This window comes from Epinephelus fuscoguttatus, linkage group LG16 (assembly GCF_011397635.1).
Source record: "Epinephelus fuscoguttatus linkage group LG16, E.fuscoguttatus.final_Chr_v1".
NCBI lineage: Eukaryota > Metazoa > Chordata > Actinopteri > Perciformes > Serranidae > Epinephelus > Epinephelus fuscoguttatus.
Window position 1 is genome coordinate 4,105,954 of NC_064767.1, and position 26,444 is coordinate 4,132,397.

Consider the following 26,444-nt stretch of genomic DNA (forward strand, 5'->3'; position numbering starts at 1 on the left):
GAGTCCTCTTCCTTGACAGACAGACAGACAAACAGGTGACAAATTAAAGGAACAACCTGAATTAATGAGTGGAGAAAATAACAAGTGCAGATGCTTCCACACAGGTGCACCGCATGCTACTTATAAACAATGAACACCCAACCATGCTCTGCGGCATGAATAAAATACTGAGCACATCTCATCAACGTTGACAACAGTAAACAGGCTCTGAAATCGCATTTGATGACTGTGATGCTCATGCAAGCGCAATATGTACGGAAAAGGCATTTTGCTGACATGTTTATGGTCCACTTAGCCCAGACACACCAAACTGACTTCAGAGAACTAGCTGCGCAGACGGCCCCCTGCTGCATCGACTGACATTGCCATGTCTTGGTCAAAAAGTTGCACATGAACACACCTCAGAGACTGCAGCTGACGGCCAAGCAGTGTGTACATTCTGCATCTGCATCAAAGGAGTTAACTAAGGAGTTAACTAACTAACACACCAAGCAGATGGCTGTGGTCTGTTTTCAGAAAGGAAACGCGGAAGACCATCTTGATGCTAGTTAGCCAGTTAGCACATAGACAACTCAATCCATTGCTGAAAGACAAGAGCATATAGTTCTGACTTAACCTTTTGAACTCTGCCATAGAAACAGTCATGTTGGCATTTCTAAAATCTGTACAACCTAAACTAAAACGATGTGTTTGTCAATAAACCATAATAATTGCTAAGAGTATTGAAATTATGTGAAAAAAACAACCAAAAAATATTGATACAAAAGATTTCCAAATGTAGAAACATGATCAACATATTTCTTAACATGCCATAAAATATTTGAGCTTTGTAGATTTTTTAGTTTTTGAGATATGCTCATTTTTATGACCAGAGTACAAAGTCACTCTGATGTTTCCATCTGCAGTAGAAACATTATCACTACACTGGTATTTTTTGGTCTTTCATATCCCTAAAAGCCATACAACCTGAAAGCTGAAAGGTCAATAAATCATAATAAGTGATGAAAGTATTGAAATTCCGGCAGGAACTAAAAAAACAGACCTTCCTATTGACCTGCTTCTCTGCTCCTCTGATGCCATGTTTTCACCATCTTTTGGACCACTTGTAGGATAACGTAATGACATCATCGCAAGCAGACAAAGTGATAGCACAAACAACATAAGTCAACGCTTACTTCTGCAAAAGAATGAACATGCTAGCTCTTCTAGTCTTATTTTAAATTCATTTTAAACAGGATCACGAAAACAACATCCCCCTGTGGCTGCCTGCAGGAGGTCTGTTTTCAGAGGGTTAAAATGTGCAGTCGGGATGCATGATTTTGGAATTTCTGCTGATGTGTGATATGCGGATATACAACAACTCATCCCTCCAGTGGAGTTAAGAGACTTCAGAATCAATGCCAGGGCACATTAAAGTTGTTCTGGAGGCACGTGGTGGCCGAACACCTCTCAAAGACACTCTACAGTGTTTTTTCCTTTAATTTGTCACTCGTCTGGATCTTCAGCTCTACCAAACAAAAGAGATGGTCGACAAAATGTCCTGCTGCTGCAATGTTTTGTGTTGAACTGGAAGTTATCCTGGACGCTCAGGATGTGTGCCTGAATATCTTTTTCTTTTGCCTGTGAAAATTAAGAGTAATTTGGCATTAATGGTAGCAGAGGTGGTCCTCCACTATTGCACGAACACTGAGGAAACCATGCTCAGTTCTTTTCAAGTGCAGAGCTATTCATCACTTTGGAGACACAGTTGTTGCAGTCTGAGTCTTTCCCTCCCTCTGTTTCTCTCTACATCACTATTTCTGTCTCTCTCCTGCTCTCAATTTCTCTCCAAGTGTCAACCCTCCCTCTCTTTTCTCAGCCCTCTATTTCTCTTCTTAATTCTGACTGGGATCATCACGCTTCACTGCTGCTAAAAGACTCTCACCCCTACAGTGCCTTTTCCTTTGTCTGAACCACAGTGAAGTTTACATTGTTGTTCACACTGACCACTACAAAGCAAACCAGGGCCTGCAGACAAATTCAACACTGACACTCGACAAAGAGGACACAGCTTCTGTAATACCGTTTTAGAGTTGCCATTATTTTGTTCTCTTGATTTGTATCAAATAAGAACACACAGAAAAATAAAATATTAACACTGGCCATTTTGGAAGCACTTGCTATCTTTTTTTTCATTAGGCATCCTAGTTGACACAGGACAGACTTCCATCAATTTCTGTGCAATTACACATTAAGTCTCATTTTTTAGTTTCCTGTGTGACACTTCCTGTCCAGACAGAGGCTCGTAAGCATGAAGCTAACACTGGTACCATAGTTTAATTCTTAAACTGAGTCCAGCTGACTGAATCCCCCTGGTTCATCTTTAGGTGGTTGTCAAGGATCTGGAAGATCTCCCAGAAGTTCAGGACGTAACTGAACTGAAGCTTCGACCAAATGGGAAGCCGAGAAGGAAGAAGGGGTTCTCATTGCTGACCAAAAACAGGATGGAGAGGAGTTTCAGGTAGGAGATCAGGTGACCAACAAACCTGTTGAAGTGGGATGGAGGTATTTTTCTCCCTCAATGCAGATGTCCGGGTACAGCTGGCTGACGACTCGAGAGTACTCATCGAAGACTTTACTGTAACCTCAGGAGATAAGGACTGGGACTGGAGTGTGGGCCTGGGTTTTTCAGGGTTCCCAGGCTCCGTGTCCAGCAGGGTGTCCGGAGAGAAGCCAGGGCTGTCGGCCGGCTTGTGTCCACGCTGAGGGCTCATTCTGTTGAGGTAAACGTCCCAGACAAGGTTGGCCATAAAGAGGAGATGAGCCACCAGGAGGCCCACCTGGCTGGCATTTAGACTCCCTTTACGTACAAAAATAGATTTGTCCGTTTCAAACGTAAACGTTGTAGACGGTAGTGTTCTGCATGGCCATTATATACATTCCAACATGTGGATAGAGTATTCTTCCCACTATATTACTGATTCATTCCGTTCTACCATTATTTTAATGTCTTCGTTGTCTCCTACGGTCATATCTTGCTTGAATTACGTTACACTGCCTTCACGGTCTCCGATAGTATGGCTCCGCTCCATCCGTATCCATAAGCTTTCAGAAAACGTGTGCAAATTTGGAGGAAATGAAGGCAGAGTACAGACGCAAGACTCCATCCATCCCCATCTCCGCATCTTAACGTTGAGCATAAATAAGCCCTTAAAACTGCATTTTGCTCATTTGCTCACAATGAGTCGAACTAACTGCTCCAGAGTTCAGTTAAACTGTTCCAAACATGCCACCCACTGGCTTGCTTTCACTTCCTCCTCCTCACTCCCTCTATGTCTCTCCATCTTTCCTCCACTCGCTGTCTCTCTGGATAATAATAACCTACCACACTGGGCTCATTAGAGCATCAAAGAGGGTCTCCATGAAAACACTGATCACTGTGTTGGGAGCAGAGCACTCAGCTTTGATTCCCTCTAACACCCGCATGAAAAGAAACAGCTGAGAAAAAACAAGAAAGAAAACCAGTTCACAGACTCTTCTTTATCAGGAAATGTGTGCCGTCTTTGAACGCGATAAACATTCGACAAAGAAGCCCAACCAATTTGCCAATCTGAATAGGCAGCTGTTTGATGGTTGTTTATGATCTTTCCCCTCTGTCCCCCAGGAACACTGTGCTTTATTCTCTCTTTGCTGTGATTACTGCCTCTGCTATTCCAAGAGGTCAATTTTATTCTAATAATAAGGCGTCTTTCAAGTGTCTGAAAGCTGTTTGTGGAAATGACATTTTTTTTTCCTTGGCAAGGACACACACTGAAGGCAGACTAAGTGAAGCGTATTGACAGAATACAGATTGAAATTGTTTTTTCTTGGAAAACCTCACCCTGAATTGTAATTATTTCCAATCTTCATCTTATGCATATGGACATTTGTGACATTTCACACAACTTCACTGTAACTGCCATAAAATCGGATGTTAGGAGCCGTCTCTAGCACACTCAAGAAAACAGACTCAGAGAAAGTGACTGGCAATGAAAAAAAAACCAGGGATGGACTCTGACAGACGAGCAGGGAAAACTAAACTACAAGAGATCTGAGGACTGAAGTTTGGGGGAAACTGAAAGACTGGACTCCTAAGAAAATGAGGAACCGATCAGCCGGAGGGCAAGAGAGCAAATAAATGGTTAAAAGCCAGAAGAAAAGCCAAAGGAAACAGAGAGACAAGAGAAGAACTAGTTGACAGAGCAAGAGAGCTGCATTAGTTGAAGGCCTGAAAGACCAGAAGACTGGGAAAGGAAGATACACTGAAAAAGGAGCAGAGTGGCTGACCACTGAGGAGACACGTCCACTGACTGCAGGGGAAGCTGACTGGATGACCTCTGAAGGACCCTGATAAACTGAGAGCCCCCGGGAACCACAGAGAGTTGGTCACATAATCCGAACATGAGACTACTCCCCAGAGAGCAGTATGATACATCGCTGGATGGCGTCAGTTTCAAACACCACCAGAAAACAACGTATCTTCAGGAGCTAAATCCTGAGTGCATCTGCTGTTGATGTACTGTGTCTTTTTCACAGGACGTGTACAGTTTTGCCTGTGAGATGCATGTCATTTCTTTCAGTCTTTCTACAACATCGGTAAACACCCTGTTTATCTCCTCGTGTAACAAAACCGTGTGTTTAGGTTTAGAAAAAAACATCATGGTTTGGCTCTACTTTCAGGAAGCAAACATCAGGCTCCTGGGTGAAACTCTAGCATTTGTCAGAGCAATTCACAGCCGCTCCCACCCTTTAGAGACTTTCCAGCTCCTCATGTTACTTTGTTGTAAAGGATGCCTTTTTTCATCAGTGTCTAACGTCAAAAATCACTGACCAAACAGTGGTATATGACGTCTTCTGAACGAAACGGCTTGCAATCTTAAGTCTTAACTCATTTTTCCCAAATAAGATGATTTCAGTTTTGTCCTTATCTCAACAAGACAAAATTTTGAGACATCCACCTGTTGATTTGGTCAAAGCATTGACAAAGAGATTCAAGGGGACCAAAGTTGTTGGGTAAAAAAACAATTGGTAAATTTGAATATCATCAGCATATATTTGACAAGAAACGTTTTTGTCATTAATGATTTGCTGAAGTGGGAGTATATACAGTAGGGATGGGCAACACAAGCAAAAACACTATTCGAATTGTGGCAAGTATTCGACAATTTTTTGAATACTCCCCCCCCCCCCCCAGCCACGCACACAGAGATCCATTCATCTTTAAAGGCCCGAACATACGTCCGCAAGCCCTGTGCGCGCACACCAGTGACTGCTCAGCATGTATTTTTCATATCGCTGGGATTTTTCACGAACATTTTTACAGTAAACTACAACGCGGAAGTGCGCTTGACTATGAAAGCCCGAATGACTGCGGACATACCTCACGGAGTAGTAAAGCCCGAACATACTCGGGCGTACTATAAGCAGAACGGACTCCGCGAGGAATGTCCGCAGTCATTCGGGCTTCCATAGTCGAGCGCACTTCCGCGTTGTAGTTTCCTGTAAAAATGTCCGTGAAAAATCCCCGCGATGTGAAAAATACATGTCAAGCAGTCACTGGTGTGTGGAGCGGAGTCCGCGCGGTCGTAAAACCTGAGCTTTGCGCGCACAGCGGACGTCCGCTTTGAGTCCGTGTGGACCTCTGTGGAGTCCGTTCCGCGTATGTTCCGCCCAAGTATGTTCAGGCCTGTAGTCTCTGCATGTTTCTCCTGTTTGTAGAAGAGCATCTCACACCGCTGTAGCAATCCTAGACTGCCCTCGTGCGGTTAGGAGCTGAATTGCATGTCAGATAAAGGGGGGGAAATAAGACGGCGAATAGTAATAGTCGCATTAAAAAAATCGATTTTTCAAAAATAAAATGACTATTCGAAAATCGTGACCCATCCCTAATATAAAGGTTGAATAATAAAGGCCCTTGTATAGATCTCTGGGGGACACCACAGGTCGAGGTCAGTGGTGTTGAGGTATAACTTCCTCTAGAAACAACACTTGTCATGTTCATTGGTATAAAGAAATACACTAGTTGTTTTGCTGACACCAGTGTTGTACTTTAGCAAATTTTCAAGAGTTACTCCAGACTGTGAATAAACAGACAATAACTGTTTGCAAATTGATGTTGATTTTCTTTTTCCTCAGGACGTTTGTTGATAATGATAATACTTCTAATAAATATCATGGCTTCCACCCGCATTGAATAGCAACAGAGAGTGAGTCAAAAACTTACACTGTTTTGTCTTTGGTTATTAACTTGGTGTCCCTCTAACATTCAACTGGACAGCATGTTGTTATTTGAAAATGCACTCATGGTGCCTGTGAGATGCGTCTGGTGAGAGCTCAGCTTTCAAAGTGATTGAACTCACCTTCTCATCAAATCAACAAGCTTTTGATAAATTCCCACGCCAGTTCCAACAGCTGGCTCCGACCTGCCGTTGATTCTGACAAGACCGACGGAGACTGAAAGAGGACAGACAGGCAATCAAGATGATAGTCTCTTAAGTTTTAGCTCGTCTCTCTTTTTGCCCTTCTCTCCCTCTCTTTCACTTAGTCATATGGAGGACCTTGACGTTAAAGAGCAGCTATATTGAAATTCAGGGCAGACAAGTGGAAATCAGTCTGAGTCTGAGGGTTGCAATTATCACACTGAAATGGCTCTGAGGGAAAGTGCGCCAGTGTTTGGCATGCACACACACACTGACAGAGGCTCACACAGACACACTAAACTGCATCTCAACAACACACATTCACAACGCGGGCAAAGTAGGTGACCAACACACAGGAAACTGTCTGTGTGCACTTATAGTCAAATAAATGGAAGGAATGTCCACAGGTTCACGTCTAAAAGAAGCACAAAGACAAACCATTTCCACTCAGATAAACACACATTCAAAACTGTAGCTATACAGAGAGATGAGCAGACTCAAGTTCAAGAAGCTCTTCCTCCGCATGTCTGGCCTCGAGTTATGAAACAGTGCTGTTCATGATATTTTAACTGCGAGTATGAGCTTCCCAATCATCAGAGACCAAACAGAGAGGCTGACCTGTGAGATTAGCTTATTTTATCACAGTACAGCATAGTTTGTGCCTTTGGACCTGTGTGTGTGGGTCGTCCCTGTGGGGCCAGCCATCAGTCAAATACAGGGTGGAGGTGTACTACTCAGAAATACCCAGTAATGTGCGATGGGGGAAAACCTGACATTTATTTCTGGTTTTACTTAGTGAAAATGATGGCGTTCTCTTCAGCAAAAATGAAAAAAGAGACTCAGCTACTACAGCAGTAACTGTCCTTGGCTATGACCGGATGTAATCTTTGAATGAAGCAACCCCGGCCAGCCAATCAGGCGTACTGTAAGTTGAGTCCGACACATAGTGCCCACTTTCTCAGGAAGCCCAACAAACACATACAAATAAGAACTCTCTGATTCTCTATTTCAATTATCTGTTCTTCTAGAAAAACAACTTCAAAATCTTCAAAACAAGTGTTTGTCTTTCACTAACTTTAGTGAACTTTTTAATGGCCGATATAATAATGATAGTTTGGAGCAGGAAAAAAAGCATAGCCAATTAATTGGCCAGTGACTCCCCTGACTGCACTTTAACAGTGTAAGAACAAAAAAATCGGGCAAAGCAGATAATCACAGAGCTGACTGAAAACAGGTCTTTTATGACCTGAACGCCATTAAACAGCCTTGCGGTAAAATCAGCTGTTCCCCGGAACAAAGTCACATGTCTATATCACCAGAAATATGCAGGGATAATTGCTTTCTGAGAAAATGATATCTGATGTACGGAGAGAAATGGGATTGAAAGTCTGTTATGCATTGATGGCTGGAGCACACTGAATGCCGGCACCTCCCAGTCACACTGCTGATCTGAGGCTTGCTACTTCATCATTAGGCCTGTAGGATTTTATCGATGTCGCGATGCATCGCGATACTTAGTCTCACGATACTGTATCGATTTTCATCCCGAAGTATTGATACAGTAAGTATACATTAAGTCCCATTCAAATCCCTGTGATCAGCCTGCAGTATCACAGCCGGGCCACTTGGCGGTAGTGTCGCACTGTAGTAGCGTTACCCATTCTTGAGAAGAAGAAGATGACTCACTTCCTGTTGTTTTGTTCCAGAGCGGAGGCGAGCTGCGCCAGCTAGCAGGATGGCGGCGAATATAAAACCAGCACCACCTTACTCAAAAGCTGCCGTGTGGGAACACTTTGGTTTCAAAAAGAAAACAGGGAATGAGGATTTGGACAAAAGCAATGCGATATGCAAGCTGTGTAATACCTCAATGAAGTATTCCGGAAACACGACCAACTTGCGGTCTCACTTGAAACGGCACCACCCAGAGAAGCTAACAGCAGAAGAAGCTAAAAAGCCTCGTGATCCAAAGCAGACCACACTGGACAACAATGAAGGCGGGTGTATTACTAGTTACAAGTTTCCATCTGGCACTCCACGATCACTGAAGATTACAGAGTCAATTGCCTATTTCATTTGCAAAGATTTGCGCCCATACAGTGTAGTGGAAAACTCATAGTGAAATTATAACGACCATGCTTGCTAGCATAACACAGAAAGCAGGCTTTCAGCCATGTAGTGGCTATCCTCAGTCTAACTGATACATTAATAATGCTATTCTACCACTACTATGCAACCTTGTCACACCCCTAATAAAAAAGTAAAGTTGTCCTACATTAGTAAACTTTACTTTAAATCATACAAATTATCTAAAGCACATATTATCTTAACGAACCCATGCGACTGGTGAAGCGCCAATTAATCAGCCAAACCAATGAACTGGTCGACCTCTAATTTTAACACATCATGTCCAATACCACCTTGTTAACGGGTCGTGTCCATGTCACATTTTATGAGACTGTTGGTTTTACGGGTTTAAACGTTGCTGCACAATAAAACTATCATGCTGCCGTGCTGCTGCTCGCTACCGTTACGAGTTGCCCCCAAACTTATCAAGGTAACAAAATAACTCAGAGGCTCTGTACTCTGAACCAACACTGCAAACTTTTTAGTGCTTTCCACACTGTCAATGGCTGCACATTAAAGATTCAATTTGTTCAAACCTTTCACAATAAAAGTCGTAGACACATACTCTGCATCACTGCTTCCCAGAGGGAAATTTTTCACATGCTGTGGTGATGAGTTGTGCTTAAAAGTTTGCTTTGGACCTCTTCTTTAAATTTGTATTCAAATTTTGGCCAATAAAAAATATGCTTGACAGGTGGGTCCAGTCCTCAAAGGGACATCCTGAGCTGTCACTTCTTTAAACAAATCAAAAACCCAGAGTAGACTGACCCGATTTTTTCTCTGAACACCTGCATCAGCTGCAGGAAATGCACAAAGAAGAAAGTTAAAGCATTAAAAAGTTACTGATCAGGTGAGGAGGTGCAGTGTAGGCCTGTTTTTATTCCCATTTGTTCTCAGCCTGTGCCCTTACTGTAAGTAGCTCTGGATAAAAGCATCAGTTAAACGGCTGAAACGTCAAATGGAAATGTCTGCAGCAAATAACTGATTGCCTAGGCAACTAGCTATCTCCATGTCTGCGTTATTATTACACCGCAGGACCGTTCTATTATGCATGAGAGTGATTATGCTTTAGCAGATTACAAGCTGACCCCATTGCCTTTGCTTTACCTGAAGTGTAATTTGGATTCGGGAGAGACGGGATATAATGTTTGTACCATCAATCTCTCTGATGTCTGGGGATTGAATGCAATAGAACAGAATAGAATGGGTAGGCTCTTAATGACGTCCTGATATCATTTTAAAACGGAATGGGACAACAACATGATGAAAATGCTTATTTCCCTTGCTGACAACAAAACCAGTACAAATGGTGGCCCCCACACACACGCATTCTCACCCACACACACACACACACAGGCAATGTTTCCAGTGGAAATGGAGTCAGTATGTGTGTACATGCTGCAGTATGATGTATTTCGAAGCTGATGTTAAGGGAATGGATTCCGACTGACTGAGAGTGCCAATTGGATATGGCTGGGTGAAAATGACCTCCGCTCTCGCTCTCTCTGAGCAGTCTTATATTTTTGGCCCTGGGTTGTCTCAGTGCCTTTAAAACACAAAAACAGACTTCCCTTCACTGGAGAAAGCCTCTCTATAGAGGAAGCCCGTAACCGTTGCTAAAGCAATACTTTTATAACGATAACGAAAGTTGTGGTTGTTAAACAAATCAAGTGCAAAATGTAAATAAATGTAAATATATTTGACTGATTTAAAAATATAAATCTTGTTCCTGAAATTCACCCTGAAGTCTGCTGATCAGGATAACCCTGTTTTTTGGATCAAATGTATCCTGATCTCTCACTTTCAAAATAAAAGCACTACATTGGTACAACACTACAAATTGACTTTGTTTTTCCTTCAACCACTAACACACATGGTTACATTTTGCCAACACACACATGGTTGCATTTAGGAAAAAAAGAACAGGGTTTGGATTTACAATCTTACGGGAAGCTAACACTGGCCTCCCAGGAAGTCGGTGTTTGTTGGACCCACCCACCACCCCTCCTGCCCTACTTGGACTTCCGCCACCTTAACTTTTGCTGTTGCCTCGCTGCATTTCCCCCGACACGTTTCCCTCTGACGTGCATCATGCTCTTGTGAAAGGAAGGCTTTCTTTGTCAGTGTCTGACGCCAGAAGTCACCGCCCAAGTGCTGGATTTCTACAACTTTGGAGTGAGACAAGGTTGTCAAGTAAGCCAAGCTATCAAGACATGCATAACAAAAGAACTCTGAAAGATGCACACCTAAATGGTATGCAGCCATGATTAATGGTATTGTTTACAGCTGTGACTTTCCAGCTATCACAACTCAAAATGTCCGCCAGGAAAATGGTCAGTTAAATGCAACTTTGAATTTATCACCTCCATTCATTATTGATTCATGATGTCAATTTACCTTTAAGCCACGTTCGCATGGGTGTTTTTACCAAACTTCATTTTGTGTGTGTGCGTGTGTGTTTGTGTGTTTGTTATTGCTTATATGGAATTAAATCTCATCATTTCCAACAAATAACTGTATTTTCCTATGATTGATTTATGTCTATCTTGCTTATTTTTTTTCCTCATTTTCAGTCCTGTCCCTTATAAAAGACTTGAGGCTCTAGTTTCAATGATCTCTTCACACAGTACACACACACACACACACACACACACACACACACACATGCACACTCTTCATCCAAGGTTAGGATCAAAAGGCCAGTTTCTACCTGTCCTTTTCTGCTCTCAAGTGTGTCTCTTTAATGTGTTATAGCCACAGCAGACACACTCACTTTTAAACACACATACTCATGGACACAAAGGACAGTCAGATCAAAGGTCTGATGTCCAGCCTGCTCTCTTTGTCTGATCCAGCTTCAAACAGTCACATGTTGACAGAACAAGGCTGGGTTAGAATGTTAATCAGATACTAAAGGACTGCAACACTGCAAAATAACATCTATCTCAATAACTCAATGCAAAGATGGGCCTCTGGCTGTAGAAACATACTCTGCAGATCATTTTCGCAGAGTCATATGCATCTCAAAGTGCCTGTCAGATGGCTGTCTGTCATTTCCATGCCTCTTCGCTTTTTAAAGGTAAAGACGGGACCCTGTTGTTCAGACTTTAGTGAGCTCCCTTCAGAGCCACAATGTTATACAATGGTTTCCACAGGCTGTTTGTTGCTTCCCCTGAGAAATAAACTAAACTTTGTGTGTAAAATCAGAGTTCATCTTTAAGATGTAGCCTGAGCAGCTTTGGAGGAAACACAGCATCTGTCTGAATGTGGCGTCCCAAACTAGAGTTACAAGCCCTTTTTACACTGGCTGACGTCATTCTGCCTCGACGCTCCTTATAAAAGGTACAATTGCGGAATCAGGGGGCGGAGTTGTCTCAGTTTTAAGCCAGGAGTAGAGGTAGTAATGGTTTCAATGGGGCCCATTTATCCACCTTATTTTTCACGGAAACACGGAGGCAAAACAGAACACAGCCAGCTTCCGTTTTTTTGTGCGACACTTCCGGTCCAGCACTCTTACCACTGTGTAAATGGGAATCGCCTTGTTGTTTACCTTGCTGAGTTTAGCTCTATATATGTATATATCACATTTTTCACGTCACTATATCACCGTTTAGACTAATCTGATGTTTGTAAAGTCTATAAACACAATGACTGAACAAACATTAGTATTTTCTCTGTGTGTAATTAATAACATGGTTATTGTAGATTAGCTGGGCTAACCGTTAGCTGTTAGCCGTTAGCCGTGTCTGTAATAACTCACTAAACTCACAAAGTGCCCCGTGAAAAAAATATTTTCTCCAGCGGATGTCTTAGTTACAACATGATTGAGCTAACTGGAGTAGTTTCCGACATCCGTCAACGGGAGGCTTTTAACGTATGGCAATCCTGATGTTAGCTTTGCTGCTAGTGTTAACGTTAGCTGTCCCTGTCAGCTGCAGCCACTGATGCTTTCTAGACATCGTGATTTCCCAAAACTGAATAAATGCCACACATAGCAACACAAAACTGCTTTGCTAGCTCAATCATGTTGTAACGGCTGGATGGTTGATGCGTACATGCTGATTCGGGTGCTATCAGAGCCGATCCGCTCATCACTGTGGCTTAATGATCAACTCAGTCAATTAAAACAACCCGTCCTGTGTTAGGAGTGTATGTCGCTAACAGAAAGAAAAGGGAAAAAAGATAGAAAAGCAGCGTACACCTCACATATTTATTTCTCACAGTTGCGCACACGTTTGGCTGGCATGCAGAAGCACCATTTGTGTGTCGAGGGTGCGAGCCGCAGCTTCAGCTGCTCAGGTAGAGAGGCTTAGCCCGGTGTGTTTTTTTGCTGATTCGGTTCTGCAGGTTCTCTGCTGGTACACTGGAGACGAGGATGAAGCAGTTTGTCTCACTCGGGATAGATTGTGCTTTTTTGGTTCATAGTTTATGATTGACGTGCGATTTATTCGCGTTTAGAGGGAATAAATTTCCATTATAACGGAAACGTGGGCACAGTTATCTATACAAAATACACAGACTAACTAACTAACTAACTAACTAACTAACTAACATAAACAACTGAAAATTGAAAAAAAAAAAGAAATAGCTTGCACCGTTAGCTCCGGTAAGGGAAAGCATGAGGGAAAGCGGCTGACCGGAAGTCACGCACAAAAAAACGGAAGTTGGTCACTATTTACTTCTGTGTTTGAAAATAAGGTGGATAAGATGTCTTCGGGGAAAGGATATATCTTGTATGCTGGACATAACTGGGGAAGCATGATTACAACCTCTCCCATACAACTAATTTAAACTCGATGTAAACAAAGTAAATGTAATATACAATATGCAATGAAGGACTTGTAATAGTGTCTATTGTATAGTATCCCCTTTTTTTCATCTTATTCCTTTTCATTTATTTTTACATCTTCAGTTTATTTCGTTTTTGCTGTTTGTGTTCCTATTGATTTATTTTGTACACGTGTGTGAGTTAAAGAAATTAAAATAAATTGTTGGCCTTCATACACATTGTATACTATGTGTTCTTTTTATGTATAATGTTGAAAATTCAATAAACAGATTGTTGAAACAAAAGGGACAGCAAGCAGGACGGGACGGGATGGGTGTGACGTTGGGAGATTTAAACAGCAGCTTGTAGCAGTTAACAGCTAACTTGAAGAAAACAGCGGATGAGAATGTCTAGAAATTTGGGAAACAATGAGGTGCAGGAGATTCCTATCCTCTGAGCAAAGGATAAGACTGACATATAACAGGGACTGTAACTGATGCTTTTGTCAGGTTAATGTCATTGTTATTATTTGGAAAGTGGTGCTGACACGTATGTTATATGTCACACTTGAGACTGATGCTGTTTTGTTAAACTTCGCACCTCTTTTGAGTCCACGATGCCAGCATGCTGTCTAAGATCACACACGAAGGCGGCATGATGCTGCTGTTTGGTTATGTGTAAAAATGCAAAGGCGGCATACAAAGAGACTCAGTAGCGGCCATGCAGTGCAATCTCTGTGTAAAAAGGGCTACAGACATGCTGGAAGCAATTCATCCTTTAAAACTGTCTTTTCTAGGACAGTCAGAACCTTGTTTCATAACGGCTGGTTTAAGAACCAAAAGCAATTTAAAGAAATATTCAAATGGATCCCCAAAGCATAATTCAGAGGGAGCGCAACTGTTGATTTGCAAAAACACGATTCAGAGAAGCAAAATGATTTGGAAAGAAATGATAAAAACAAATATAATGGCAAAAACACAAAGATGACAAAAGAAATACAACATGAGAAACTAATTTGTGCAGGTGACATAAAGGAAAACCTCAAGGGCTTATAAAAACATCTCACCCCACACCGGAGAAAACGAGCAATCAACACGTAGCTCTGAGAGAATTGATATCAAAGGTTACAGGCTGCGTTGGCAGAGCAAGCCTGGGATAGAATGGAAATGAAAAGTTTGGGAGCAACACGTGTGATGGGATTACAACAATCTGAGAGATTCATTTAAGTTAAGTTAATTAAGGAGTACTGACACACCATCACTGATGAAGGTGTACATTAAATATAAGAGAACAAAGTAAGAAAAGTTGCAACTAAAGTCTCTGTGGATCATAATGCATTTTTTTACTCTGTGTAGTTATTTAATATGCTTTATAGTGCGAGGCTCTGTGAACGTCTGGAAATCAGTTGTCACTGCTCGTCCTCAAAAATAATGAAAAATAGTGACAATGCTTGAATGAAGCCTTGCCTAGGTGGACTCCCAACTGTGGAGGTCTGTGATATTCATACTAAATGTCACTGCAATCTGATCAACAAGTGTGAAGCACTCCTAAAGTCTGATTCATGATTTAGTGCTCAACACTTTTCATGAGTGTCACTCGACAAAATTAAAGAGCAATAATTTATGTCTTGGCCAAAGGTTTTAGTCGTACTCATGGTAACCAGCAGGCTGCCCCCTGAGAGTCCGAGATACCTCAGTCGACTGAGATTGCCTCAAGTCAAGTAGTCCTTTTCTTTTGGTCAGTGTACTTCTGGGGATTTTAACTTTCACGTTGCTCTTTGGAACAGGGCAACCTGATCTCACAGAAATACGTGAAATGACCACGACCTCTTAACACCGCATTCCGTGGTGGCAGCACATAATGGGTTGAAATTACGTGCTGCCACCACGAGAACAATGCCAATGTAAAGTCAATTAGGGTCCTCTCCCGTGGTGGACACACGGATTCCCTGATTCAATCACGTCACGTCAACCTCGTTTTCCTCAATGATATCTTTAACATTCCTGTATACATACAAAAACGCGGAAGTGTCCTTGATATTAAAACGGCAAATACATTCCTCTGTTATAATTTCCCACCAATAATAATAATAATGGTAATAACGTGATAGTTCAGCTGTTCTAGATATTTGTTATAGCCTATTCAAATATTCAATCACAAAAACGCCGTTTCTAGAGAACTTGCTAAAATATCTGAAATGAACCATCATGCTTACTTTTTCTTAACATATTTCATCTAGGTGCAGTGTCATTACTAGTTCAGCTTTACTAGACATTTGATATATTCAGTAGATGTATCTTTTTACGACCCTGTTTTACAACAAGCCGCAAAAAACCTACCGTCCCAAAAACGCCGTTTTTAGAGTACTATCTAAAATAACTACGATTAGCCAACATCCTTGCTTTTTTTCTTAACATGGTTCATCTAGATGCAGTGTAATAACTACTTCGGCTTTACTAGATATTAGATTTATTCAGTAGATCTATCTTTTTACAACCCTATTTTACAAGCCGCAAACGAACCTACTGTCCCAAAAACGCCGTTTCTAGTGTATTAGCTAAAATATCGAAAATTAGCCGACATCTTTACTTTTTCTTACCATAGTTCATCTAGGTGGACTGTAATAACTAGTTCGGCTTTACTTGATATTAGATATATTCAGTAGATATATCTTTTTACGACCCTATTTAGAGCCCTACTTTGCAAATCAGAAGAACTACAACTATGTTGCTGATATGTATCAAACTGCATGGCGCGGTCCCAGGGAATTGTAGTTTTTTAAAAATCTAAGTGTTTTTCCCAGATTTGGAAGTTGTAAATACTGAATTGAGAGTACACTGTGGACTTTAAGGGGATGGTAAACACATTTGTGAAATCAGATTTTAAATATCTAATTTCTAAATGGGTGAAAATTAATTTTATCCATATTTTACCCATATCTGACAGCACCCTCAGTTGTTGACTACACTCACATGATAGCTGAGGTCAAGAGCTCTCTATAACAGTTGGTCCCATGTCTGTCCCCCTTTAGCTGCTGAGTTATAAGCCCTCAAACATGCACTGAGGTCAAGGTTCAAAGGTCAATGGCTGAAAGCAGGAGCCATGTAGAATCTTCATACTGACATATGTTACTCTCCAGGTTGAGACCTTTCCAATGATGTGTTTGGTTTAGCTCTACGACAAAGTTTAGAGTTTTCATTGTTTGGACACAAGCCATGCCAGGTGTAGTTTCAGAGAGCACTTTGAAGGCCCCGTGTATAAAATGAGTTTTGTTTGTTTCTTTGCTTGTTTTTTCCTTTTTTACTGTAGATAGTTACTAACATGAGTCATCCTCACACAATACAATACTACTAAAACCAATAATAACAATAATAATAACCAATAATAACAATAATGAAATAAGCAAAAATAATATTAAAATTATATTGAAATTTTAAAATCTATTTACAGAGTGGAATGGCAGCCTAATAGATAACTTAGATAATATTTATTATTGTTTAGACACTTTATTATTGCTTAGATACTATTTAGCCTATTATTGTATTTACTTTTAGCATGTTCTACTTTTGAGTAATTGTTATGATAAAAAAAAAAAATATCAGACTATAGGAGACAACCTCTTCAGTGTCTCACGTCAGTTAATTAACACTATTTGTCAGCTTTTTATAATGCCTTTTTTTTTGCTGCTGTCTCCAGTTGAGAGTGGTGATTTGCTAAATACATTCTACAATAATAATTAGATTAACATTTGGTCTATAATATTGTTGGCTATATTATGCATTTTAATTAAAAAAAACGGAAGAATAAAAGAAATAAACACCGAAATAATTACTTTTTTTTTTTATTTATCACACACACACACACACACACACATTGATTGAATGAATGAATGAATGAATGAATGAATGAACGAACGAACATTGGAAGTGGTTCAGCCACAGTCCCGCCGGCTGGCGCGGTCACATTGAGATTCCATTTGTTTTTTATTACTAACAAAATGTTTTATATTGACCGTATGAATGGTTTTGTTTTCAAATAAATATTTGGAAACGAAAATATGCTTTGGTGTACTTTTACAGAGTTTTGCAATATGTATATAGCCTACCTGTATCAAAATGTATAATTTTCAGCAGCGGTTTGTGTGACAGCTGCCACGGTCGGAGGTATAACCAGCGGGGCAGCCGCTGGTTCTGTGGCGCTGGCTTGGGGTCCGCTCTCCCCTGGTGGAGTGGAGGGTGGCCGGGTTGCCAGGGGCAGGTAGCTCCATGTGATGGTGTTTCCTCTCTGGTTCTTCCGTGCTCAGCCTTATTTTTATCTTCTTATTTATTTATTTATTTATTTATTTATTTATTTATTTATTAGTGGTGTTTGGATTCAGTTATGGCAGACGGATGGCAATCTGAAATGGAATGAAGCCCACAGATGGCGGACAGCAGCTACAAAACAGTAGTGGAACGCGCCCCATCCGCCCACAGCACAATGCTCTTAAAACCCTACGCTATCAAAAGCTGGCAAAATACATTTATTTTATTTTATGGCCTTGACATTAACCTGTCATATTGTTGAGTTATCAAGGACACTTCCGCGTTTTTGTGTGTGTACAGGAATGTTAAAGATATCATTGAGGAAAACGAGGTTGACGTGACGTGATTGAATCAGGGAATCCATGTGTCCACCACGGGAGAGGATCCTGATTGACTTTACATTGGCATTGTTTTCGTGGTGGCAGCACGTAATTTCAACCCATTACGTGCTGCCACCACGGAATGCGGTGTTAAGAGGTCGTGGTCATTTCACGTATTTCTGTGAGATCAGGTTGAACAGGGAGCTGCAGACACAGAGGCAGCTACCTGGTAGAGCAGAGGCTTTACCCGTGAGGCTCCGAGATAATATTACCTTCTTCCTTCTGGTTATAAGTGGCAAACTGAAAGCTCGTAGTGTATTTCTGCTTTTGTTTAAGAAAGATCAGTAACTCTTGTTTTGAGAGTCCACTTTTGGTTATTTTTTTCGTTTTTTGTTTGTAGTCTGCATCACATTCTTGTTTGTATCAGGTATCCAAACTCCTTTGTTAATGACTAAATTTATTTTTACAGAACCACCTGACTTTATATTGCCTCCCTTTCCCTTTATGAGCTGGGCTGTAACAATATCCGTCTTACAGCTGCCTGGTTTGTGTCTGTATTTGTATTTCTTTGTGTCCTTTTGTATGTTGATCAGAGGAAGAAATGTTAAACTTACTTTTACAGAGAAGACAATGGAAGGGAATTTAGGACATGGACAAAGAGATGTACTTTATAATTTTGAATGTCAACGAACTGTTTTGATGATCTGGTCAACTGGATCAGGCCCGATGTTGCTCAAACCGGAGCACATAAAACTCCAGTAGATTAGGGTATCTAATCACATTGCACTACAAAGTATAACAGTGTCCACAACATAAAGAAATTCTCAAGGTGCGCGACATGAAAGTAAGGTGTTGAGTGAAAATACATCATTTCTGCCAAGTGACACTCTTCAAAAGTGTCGAGCACCCTACCATAAATTTAACTGTCAGATGAACAAGCTGATTGATGATCGACCAGCTGATATTGTTATCAGCTATATACTGCAATAAAATATTTTCTTGTCTGAAATACTAGCCCTTTTTAGACAGGAATTGTGCAAACTTGCAGGAAAGCCCGATCAGTCTTCTTTCAGCATTGGCAGTATAAAAACAAAACCGGGGAGTGCAGCAAAATGCCGCCTACCTACTTTTGTTTATACAGAATGCGCCTTTTTCGGGGCAATGGGGGGCGTGAGCAAGTAACAAAACGTGTAGCTCAGCGTGTGACGTAAACAGTGATGTGGGAGGGAAGCTGCGGCTGGTCAGTCCTTCGGTGATTCTCTCGTAAGTCAGCCCGTCCTTCACCGTCCCCGTCATCTGACGGTTAATGGCCTCTTCGTTTGCGAAGGGAGGGCGCGCAATTCCTTGTCTCCCCAGTTGCTCATCTTTACAGTGTCTGTCAGGTTTGTGTTTCCCTCTTGCTACTAGCTGCTCGCTAATTCCTGCTATCAGCTGTTACCCGTTTATCCACCACCAGTGTCTCGCACGTGCGGCGTCATCAACAGCTCCTCCCACAAGTCTTCAACAGCCCCTCCCATTAAGGAAGGCCGCCTCGGTCTGTTTAAACTAAAAGGGTTCCGCCAATATGTCTACCCTACGATGGCGGAAAATTGGGCACCTCGGATCAACTCGCCAATCCGGCTCTGTGTGTCTAAACGCTCGCAGTTTACCGGCAAAACGGCCCAACGTTTGCGGAAAATCTGGCAGTGTAAAAGGGGCTACTGATATGCAATATAGTAGGGGTGGGAATCATCAGAGGATCCACGACACGATATTATCACAATAGTTAAGTCACGGTACAATATTACTGTGATTTTAAATATGTTGCAATATGCTAAGTATTGAGATAAAATATATTGTGCAATACAGAGCCGCAAAACTTATCTAGTGAAAAAGCAATCGATTACATTATTCTAGTGGGATACCCAAAGTTGAATTTGTATTTGTCAGATTACACATTTTGTATAATAATTTAAAAATCGATACTTAGCACTGTGTGACGATACGATATTGCTGTATAGATTTTCCTTCCACCCCTACTATATAGACTTCATGCTGTTGACAACAGTCACGAGTCACCATCAAGATGTCAAACTTCCCTCATAATTCTCGAGGTAAAGGAGACATAATGCACACTGGTGGAACAGCCCCGTCTCTCTAGGGCCTCTGTGTGAGTGTCTGGCTGGGCGCCAGTTGTCAGGATGGCCTTGTCCACCACAGCTTGCTGTCCCCTGTCTCCCAACTAATTGTCAGGGACAGCCTGGTAATTCGGCAGGTAATAGCGGAGCAGCCCTCTGCTAATGTATTCCTGCCCAGGAAATGAGACTTTGGAACCGCCATGACAAGATGACTGACAGCGAGATTAGAGCACAGACAGTGGGAGGATGGGAGACAGAGAGAGGGGTCTGCAAACATAAAGTGTGAGAGGAAAACTTCACAAAAGATGAGAAGAGATGGGAAAGAAAAAGATGGGCAAAAGAGAGATGACAGAGCAGAGGGGAAGAGAGGGAACTCTAGTCGTAAAGTTTCAATCTAAACATCTATGCTGCAGCGCTGCCCCTCCACAGAGAGGAAATGTTCAGAAAAGTCAACAAAAGGAAACAATCTGGTTTGGATCAGATTTGTGTAGCAATTGTTTTAAGTCACAATATAATTCCTTAACATTTCGACAGGAGAGGAAGCAAAAATATGGATCATTATAAAGTTTCAAATGCAGGGATGTAATTCATTCTAACAAAAATTAATTTTAAGAGAGAGGTGGTGCAATGGATTGTTGAATAACCACCTTGTGGTCGAAGGCCTGTGCGAACCAGTCAAGTTTTTCTTGCAGTTTACATTTGTGTCTGTAAAAACATGGATGCATCACACACATCTTCATCCCAGTAGCACAGAACATCTATATAATCAGCACAGTGTGAAGATGGACAAACCAATTCAGCATTAGCATATGAATTCTTGTGTTATGGCCAAAAACTTGTTTTGTGAGGTTGCAGTGACCTTTACCTTTGACCACCAAATCATTAACAGTTCATTTTTGAATCCAACTGGACATTTGTGCCAAATTTGAAGAAATTCCCTCCAGGCTTTTTTGAGATATCTTGTTCACGAAAATGAGAGACACAATGTCACAGTGATCTTTATCTTTGACCACCAAGATCTAATCCGTTTACCCTTGAGTCCAAGTGGACGTTTGAGCCAAATTTTAAGAACTTTGGGCCTTCTTGGGATATCACGTTCATGAGAAAGAGTCAGATGCAAGGTCACAGTGATAATGACCTTTGACTACCAAATTCCCATCAGTTCATCCTTCAGTCTGAGTGGATGTTTGTGCCAAATATTAAAAAAAAAAAAAACAATCCTCAAGGTATTCTGGAGATATCCTGTTAACAAGAATGAGACAGACACATTGTCACAGTGATCTTGTCTTCTGACCTAGGACCACCAATATCTAATCAGTCCAAATGGGCATTCGTGCCAAATTTAAAGTATTTCCCTCAAGGCATTGTTCAGATATTGCATTCACAAGAACGAGAAGAACAGATGAACGGATGATGTCTGAAAGTCATACAGCACCTGGTAAATAAGGCGGTGTAAGGGATTTCTAAACAAGGAGTGAATGTCTGTAATGTGTCACTTCATGTGTTTCCTCACAAATTAATGAATAAAATAAATGGTTTTCAGCACAGAATAATTGTTACTCATTAACGTCTGTGCCAAATTTAAAGCAACTTTCATTCAAAGAAATGCTCCCTCCATCTTTAGACAACCTTAACTCTTGATGCTTTAAACCAGCCGTATTGCTGATGCAGACTAATCTTACCTTTAAAAGAAGTTTCACTTTAGCTCCGACACTCTCCACCCTAATGAGACACTTGTTTGGAACACGTAGTCATTCCACCTTTATAAGAGGCTTTGAGCAAACATGTTTATTCCTCCTTAATCTCTGTACTGACAGTCCCAGAGAAGCTAAATGCCAATCAGAGAGTTTTACTCAGCCTGTGAAGGTGAAGGTTATTAACGCTCTGACATCATTTGACAGCATCAAACACTTTGCATGGAAAAGTCATCCAAAGAGAACTACCCTGAGCTTACAGAACCAACACACTGATACTGCGTCTTCAACATGTTCAGATATAGGTTAATTTAATTTAACAAAACGTAAAACAACAATGCTGGAAGAGTGACAATTAGAAAGATGAGCAGTTAGATACAAAAGCTCTGCAGTGCTGGAAAGTGACAAAGTACATTTCCAACACATTCTCACTCCAACCTCGTCACATATCGACGTCTGGTCATGGACTTTCCATGTTGATATATGACGTCCAAGGTACCCTGGGTGTGTTGGTTGCTGATGTTCTGGGAATCTGTGTCAACTTCAGCCTGTTACATGCATTGTCTTCTTTTAAAACAGATTTCTTTCCACAGTAAATTACAGTGTGCATACAACCTCTTTCAAAATAAATGCACTACGTCGTTACAACATTGCAAATGGACATTTTTTTCCTTCAACAACAAAAAGGCACTTGGTTATCTTTAGCCAACACACATGTGGTTGGGTTTGGGCAACAAAAGCATGTGTTTGTAGCCTGGAAATCCAGACTCAAATCTCGAAATATTTTGAGTCTGACCCTCACCGATACACCGTTCCTACCCAAGGGGCAGCACTAACTGAGGCATATTAAATGCCACCGCACGCAATTAGACAGCACGATAGCCAATCAGAGCAAAAAACAAGGTGACGTATTCATTGCACTAAGCCCCATTTGTTTGCCGACCAGTGGGGCCAGCTGATATATTATACTTTTGAAGTATCCCGTCGGTAAAACAGCAAAAACCTCCCTGGTAGCGAATTCCACTGGATGCGTGTCCGTTGCAGAACAGCAGTGCTGGTTATCTGCTGCGTGCTCCGCCGTCTGTCAACACCCACCGGCTGCGTTTGCTGTGCGGAGCGGTGCAGCTCTGCTGGAAGACATCTTGGTGCACCTCCATGATTAACATCTCCTTATCCATGGTGTCAACAGGGTGAAATGACGTCTGGAAACCTCTGACCTGTTGACTTCAGGCCAGAACGCAGCACAGCCGCAGCCGGTGGAAGCACACACATTGACTAGAATTGAAAGGTATCAGCTCCGCTGCTGTTCCGAGTGCAGACGCAACCAACACGCATCTGGTGGAATTTGGGGGTTAGAGTTTCTTCCAAAGCTAAATTGAATGGACGCAGTACTTTGGCAGCTGCCATCTTGGCTGTTTACTTTTCGACTCTTATGGCGCAGCGCTGTCCTCATCATGTTACGCCCAACCAGAGCCCGCCTCTGTCAGATAGACTGATCTGATTGGTCCAATAGGCAATTCAATGGGCTCTGCTCGTCAGGGCCAGATCCCAGTGCAGAGCAAATTCAAATTTGCTAGGCGCAGGGCATCTGGATTTCCAGGTTAATGTGGTTGGGTTTAGGGAAAAAGAACATGGTTTGGCTTTACAATCTTGCAGGAAGTGAACATTGGCCTCCCCAGTGAAAGTCGGTGGTTGTTGGACCCATCCACCGCCCCTCCTGCCCACCTTACTCGGACTTCCACCGTCCTAACTTTCATTAATATCCCGCAGTGTTTCCCCCTGACGATGGCGGCGTTTACAAGACACCGTAGATTCAGAGCAAGCCAGGGTCAGAGTCCAGCAAACATGAATTCAGATAGTATAAAAGGAAAGAAAATGATACAAAGCAGCCAAAGCGTCATATATGATCAGATCATCATTTTGGAAACCAAGTTCGGGGATCACCTACAAAGGCATTTATCATGTAAAACAGTAATTAAACAAACTTTCTTGCCTTCTCTCTTCAAGGCTTCAGCAACAAAACTGGCAAACTTAAACAGAGAATTGAGAATTGAAGTCTGATCCAGAGTTGCAGAAGGCAGCTTCTGTAAGTCCTTGTTTTAGCATTTGTTCGTAAGCAGCAGAAAGAAAGATTATCCACCAGTAATGACTTGATAATGTAATTTGATGTCAGTGAACTGACTGTACGGACTTCATTTTTAACGCTCTTTGCCGAAAAGTTTCCTTCTCTATGATCTATCCTCTAAAAGCCAGTCTAATTGCACACATTTTACAGGCACCACAGAGTATGAAAGAGACACACCACTTTCAGTCCTTTCTTTTGATAATTATACGTCTCTATAATAATACGGTAATGTTTCAGTGATGTAAACTGGCCTTTGAAGATGACTGATTCTGATTTCAGTTCTTATGATACTGCGGGGCGTCCCTCGGAGCTGCTGGGAGCTATTTTCTAAACAGTCCATGACAAAAAGGGGGGATTTTCTGAGGATTGCTTCAGTGAGCTTCAGAGAGCGAACACTATTACAGCAGGGACATCATTCGACGGCAACAGATGGAACAAGCATTACAGTGACACGACAAGGGTCGACTTGGGTAAGTCTGTTGTAACCGTGATTGGGGCTTGATTGCTTTCGTGGCCACAACAAAAGGAAATGACAGCTCCAAGCAGCTGTACATCTTGCAGAGAAATTAAAAATGGTCGCCTTCGGATGAAATCCTCCTCGCACAGAGCTGGTTTTGAGGAATTTTGAAATAAACATGATCATGCTCAGATTGACCATCGTCTTCTGGGTACGCTGGATTTGTTCTGCCAATTTAACAGCCTTCACAAAGCCAGCGTGACACGGACACAAAATAATCATTTTCTCCATCAAGCATTTGTGTATTAGAATTCTCTTGATGCTCATAATGTTCCCTCTTTCCTCCATCTTTCTCTTCCTCCTTTCCTGCTCAGTCAGCTGTCTTTCCAATTCGCACCTCCTTTGCAGAATACAGAGGAGTGAATCACAGATGAGACAACAACTTTGTTGTTTTACAGTTTCTGTTGGGTGTAGTTTCTGGTTTCCTGTCACTCCCCTCTCTTTTTCCTCTTTTGAAGCACAGATGAAATGTTTGTCATCTTCACTGGCGTGATTTCTGCCGCTGTCCGACTGTTGTTGTTTTTATCCCTCACTGTTTTGTCAGTACTCAGTCTTCTTTCTCTCTCTTCACTCGTTTGTACATTCATCTTTTTCAACAGAGATGAGAGGATCTGTTTGTTTCCTTGCTCATCACACGCTTGTCTTTCTCGTTTTCTTTTTTCCTTTTCAGTCGGGTTTTTGCTCTCTGTGTTCTCTCCCTCGCTCCTTTGGTTTTTCTGTGCCGAGATGAAAAGATCACTCTCGCCTGCCGTTTGTTGTCTTCGCTCTGAGAGTTTTTCCTCTGGTTCTTTGCCACATGCTGCTAGTCTGACGGCTTGGGTCAAACGAACTGACCCGCCGCGCATTGCTAATGCGCTCCGGGGGAATCAGTTAAATTATGCTCACTGCGGGGGTGAAGACATACATAACACTGGCATCAAACTCCTCAAGGTTACACAGTATTTAGCCCTACAGCTTCCAGCTGTTTTCAGAAGATGAAGCATGTTTCGCCAAACTGACATGAGCGTGTCATACGGTGTGCCTGTGTCGGCCATGAGACTGACTGGGTGCCAACATCACAGTTGGTGGCCTACATTGGCCTCCAGTGGTCTCAGGGAAGATACAAGATGACAGTTTGTACTGCTGCACTGCCACAGACATCTGACGGGGTTAGACTCTGAACACTGGCCAGATCTGAGCCACATTCAAACACAAACCGAACCAGCCCCGTCACCACAAGAAAATGTTGGCGCTGTACTTTTCTGCAAACCACTGATGTTACATTTGTGCTTGTCGTGTGTATCATAAACATGTCTGGAGCGATGGAGTATATGAGCTGACATTGTCATCTGGAGGTGGAGGGGATGGTTGATGGCATGTCACCTCAGCAAGACACTTGCCTAGCTGCAGACCTCTGTTTAAGACCAATAAACCACAAAACAAGTTGTTTTTTTACAGAGTCATCGCTGTGTTTCCGGCAGCTTTAGAGCCAGTAAACATGGGTATTTTTTGTTCGCAACCTGTGCAGCAGGTTGACACTGCAGTGATAGTTTTGGCTCACCGGGAAGCCGACGATGCAACCGACAGAACGGCTGACGGAGCGACCGACAGAGTGGCCCATGGAGCTCTAAGGCCAGGTTCTGCCTCGCTCTCTGAACTTGAACCCGGTGGCTCAGGAAGCTCCACTGCCAGCCTCGGAGCTCCGCAGTTGGCTTCCAGGCTTTGAGGCACTACGCAGCAGTTTAAACCTAGGTTCTTATCCACATACCCTCTAGATACCTTAAGTTTTAATGGAATGGTGCAGAGTTGCAGGTTTTAAACTCTGTGTGGGGTGAACCCTTACAGAGTCATTGAATTCACATGTGAGCCCTGTTTTTCAGAGAGGTGAAATGTCTTCAAGACAGTCAAGCAAGTCCAGTTGCCTACAACATAGCACCTAAGATTTCCATGACCTGGATGACTGAGAATCTTCACTGACAGGCTCTCAGGTACTGACACAGGTACTCAATCCTACGGGATACCTACTTACTTAGGCCTGTTACTCCAAGAAGGAGCATAG

The 26,444-nt window shown here is 42.0% G+C and overlaps 1 pseudogene; it reads right to left on the minus strand.

Moving 5' to 3' along the window:
- Positions 1 to 2,315: 2,315 nt before the first annotated feature.
- On the minus strand, positions 2,316 to 3,156 carry LOC125903833 (selenoprotein T2-like; annotated as a pseudogene).
- Positions 3,157 to 26,444: the final 23,288 nt, after the last annotated feature.